This window comes from Mizuhopecten yessoensis, unplaced genomic scaffold (genome assembly GCF_002113885.1).
Source record: "Mizuhopecten yessoensis strain PY_sf001 unplaced genomic scaffold, ASM211388v2 scaffold3229, whole genome shotgun sequence".
Lineage (NCBI taxonomy): Eukaryota > Metazoa > Mollusca > Bivalvia > Pectinida > Pectinidae > Mizuhopecten > Mizuhopecten yessoensis.
In genome coordinates, this window is record NW_018404940.1 from 705,669 (window position 1) to 710,075 (window position 4,407).

Consider the following 4,407-nt stretch of genomic DNA (forward strand, 5'->3'; position numbering starts at 1 on the left):
CCCCCCGATAAAACAGTTGCCAAATAACGCACGTATTATAGGATAGGATTGGCTTTGAGTCATATTGTTTCAAATCCTAAACTAGACAATGGGAACGAAGATGTAGATTAATCATCATTTGATTATATAATAGCCAAACATCACCTTAGCATACGCCATATAGTCAGGCGGTGCCCACGTGACGGACCCTAGCGACGCATGTCGCTCGGTGCCACCTTTGAAGTTGACCTCTATACTTGCTGGAGCTAAACTTAGCGGATGCTGTTGACAGGGAAACGGTGTTTTGAATCATTGCCAAGTTTTGGGGATGGTCAGATGGACAAAGTCGTTCGTGTGACTTTACTCTGTTATCTAAATGTGCGTTGTACGAGGCGGTCTCACATTTATTTGAGTAAAAATGGAATTTAACCTTTCTAAAGATTACCTCGGACTTTCTGATGTTATCTTTGTCAATGAGGAGTGTCGGGAAAGTGATGGTTGTGAGGGTCGAGGTAATAACTACATAGAAGCTACTACTGAATGGAAGCAGGACGACAACCCGAAAGTAGGGTATGCATTGCTTCAAACACCTAATATGACTGGAAAGTTTCAAGGACATGCACTCTCATCTCCAGAACCTTCGGCAGAAGCGCGAAGTATGGGACACGCGCAACGGGAACGCTCGAAAAATCGTGGAGAACATTATGAAACACAAAACATGTTTCAACAACGACTGTTCAGTCCTCGGGAACGCTATGAAATATCAAACGTTTTACAGCAGAGCCAAACAAGTCCTATAGAACAGGAGCAGGATCCACGGAATCGGTGCAGAGTGACTAGTCCACGAGAACGGTATCAACCACCACAGCGACCGACTAGTCCACGAGAACGGTATCAACTACCACAGCGACCGACTAGTCCACGAGAGCGGTATCAACCACCACAGCGACCGACTAGTCCACGAGAGCGGTATCAACCACCACAGCGACCGACTAGTCCACGAGAAAGGTATCAACTACCACAGCGACCGACTAGTCCACGAGAGCGGTTTCAACCACCACAGCTACCGACTAGTCCCCGAGAGCGGTATCAACCACCACTGCTACCGACTAGTCCAAGAGAACGGTATCAACCACCACAGCGACCGACAAGTCCACGAGAACGGTATCAACCACCACAGCTACCGACTAGTTTCCGAGAGCGGTATCAAAAACCACAGCCACCGACTAGTCCCCGAGAGCGGTATCAACCACCACAGCTACCGACTAGTCCCCGAGAGCGGTATCAACCCCCCGACGTGTTCCAGCATCGGACCTTCAACCCAGATGAACGGTATACTAGTACATGTATGCCTGTTACAGAAGTTCCGCACTACTCGGAATCTTACGCGTGCGTCGTTTCACATGCGAAGCGCACACGAAAGACATCGGCAAAGCAGCAGTGTCAAATCGGGCAAGTGCATTTGTGCGAGGTGTCTGAGATGAGACCCAAATTTCACATGTACCAAATAGATCTAAGTAAAGAGTTACAACATCGCGAGCAACACATTGAGCGATCCGGATGTAGCCAGCCGGATCAGACCTTTAGGGATGTAGGTACGGAAAGGCCGAAGTGTACCAAGACCCAATACAATACGTCCGTGTCTGAGGGAAACGCCGATAGCAGTGATAGCTTGAGGCCGTTCTCCATACAAATGTGCGATACCCTTTCTCGATATCCGTCCCCACCTGTCCCTGTTGACGTCACAGGTTCGCGATGGAGTACAAAAAGTATGCCGAATGCTAAAAGCTACAACCACGAGTGCAAGTTCTGTAAGACTAATGGAGAAAGAAAAGTGTTCTATATGTCACATGACCTAAAGGACGCAAAGGGGCGCGTCACGTGTCCAGTTCTAAGGACCTTCCGGTGTCCAATCTGTAAGGCAACAGGGGACTACGCACACACCGTCACCTACTGTCCGTTCGGGTCTGGACAATGTTCCGTGATGGTGACTAGCAAGACTCCGCGAATGAGTTGTGGCCGTGCAAGACTGCTAGACCACTGATGAGGAAATGTTGCATGCATGGCTATTTTCTGTGAACTTCTATGACATTTCCGTACCGTTTTCCAGACCAGGAAAAAACATGGATTACTCCACTTGCGACAGCGTAAATATACTTATATGTGTTCTAAGCGTTGTTAGCTTTCTGTAAAAATGAGATACATAATGTACTGTAACGCACACTGGTAGGCATAGCCATTATCCTTGTTAGTTACATAGCATGCATTTCTAATGATGAAAATGATAAACATAAATAAAAGTGTTATGATACATATAAACATCTTACGATATAAACTACAGAAATGCTGAATAAACATTTACTGTATGTGTGGAATATCTGTACTTACATTTTTATCTTTTCGGTTTATGGGACTTGTACGGAGAAATCATTTGTACTTTCTTGTATATGTGAGCCCCACAAAATTAAGTAGCACATACGGGTAAATCCCACATACATCAAAGCTCCAATAAATGAATCATTTACGCTGTACACGGGACTTGCCGTACAGTGATGTTCGTATTTTGCCGGATGTGGGACTTGCCTGTACAAGGTAATTAATATGTTGTTTACTCTATAATGGGACTTAATTACAACTGTGCTATGAAATATATGTATTGTAATTTGTCTGTGCATGTTAATTAGCACTCTGTGTGCTGTACATACAGAACAGTTATGTGGATAAAATTGTACCGGATGTGGGACCAGATGTGGGACTGTCCTATATAGACGTACCGGACTGAAAAATGTATTGCCTCGTGTGTGTGATTTCTTTTTTTCAATGAAATGAAATGAAATGTATTTAGCTGCTTTTGGATACGTAAGACTAAAAATACGTATGTCTTTCTGACAATGCAATGTCTTGTGTTGTATGTGGATGTGTGGGTCGACGCAAATGAATTATGTTGTGTTGTATGATGGTGAGGTACTTGCTTATGAAATGAATTGTTACGTATACGGTGCATGTGCGCGTGCGTGGTTACAGGGAACCAGTAATGAAATGTGTTGTGCTTTTCGGTGCACGGGACCTTGTACTTGTAGAGTGACATAAATGCGGTGTATATGAGATTTACCGGTAGAGTGTGCACGCTGTATTGTGTTTTACGTGGGTTTAGAAATGTAAATTAAATGTTCGTGTGACTTTCCTATACATTGAAATTGTATGTATTGAAATATATCGTGCTGTATAATGGTATGAACATTCGCGCACTTGTTACCCGAACGGATATATTGACTTGGTCGTTATAAAAATAAAAAATGAGAAAGTTCAAAGCGACATGTATTATGAACATCGAATGGCACACTGATGGTTTTATTAATAATCCAATATGTTATGATCACAGGATCAATAGAATACCAACTGTTACGTTGACGTTTCGCTTTAACTGTGTATATTCTGATACCAAACTTTGTTCGTTCACGTTAATGTTATATTTAACATTTATTTTGTTTAAATTGTGTTTTTTATAATTTAATTTTCTTCATTGTTTACTCGTAAGTGGTAGTTTAGCTTTTAATAGGTTTTCCTATTTTATCAACAGTTTTGATGTGCTTTTTTCAGAGTTTTTGGTTCATGTTAATGTTTTTAAGCATAGTAGTCTCGTTTTTACCGTGGTAAATGTATATATAGTCCCGATCGTGCTTGCTGTTAGTTGATGAATTTCATGTGTTTGAATGTAAAAAGAAAAATATCAACCATCTGAAGTTTTTATCATCTTACCACTAGTCCATAGTTTGATCTGTCTTAAAGATTTTATAATATCTAGTCTCGGTTTTATCACTCTAGTTTAGTCTGTGTGCTTTAAATATTTTTTTTATCATATATATAATTCTCGTGTTTGATATGTTTTAATTTTAAATTATAGTTATGCTGGTAGTTTTAATGATATTGAGTCTGTCCCGATGGCATTTTCTCATATATCATTATTTCAAAAAAAATAAAACAGAATTATATATATTGAAACCTTTTTTTTTGTCGTTTGGATTTTGATTATTATTTACATGTTTATGTTTTGAAAATGTCATGTGTCCACAAATACTTATATACCGCTGTAATTTTTGTTATTTCGTTGTTGATATCCTTGTAGATCTGTAGTAATTATATACACTTAACGAGTTCATGAAGTGCACTTTCCATAAATAAACCACTGGTAAACGTACATCTGTAGTGTTGGACTATTTTTTGGTCACCTGAGCTTTGCTCAAGTGACCTATTCTAATCGCTTTTCGTCCGTCGTCGTCCGTCGTGCGTCGTGCGTAAACTTTTACATTTTCAACTTCTTCTCAAGAACCAGTGGATGGATTTTTTTCAAACTTGGTCAGAATCATCCTTGGTAGATGAGGCTTCAAAATTGTAAAATTGGGATTCCTACCCCAACCCCTGGGGCCA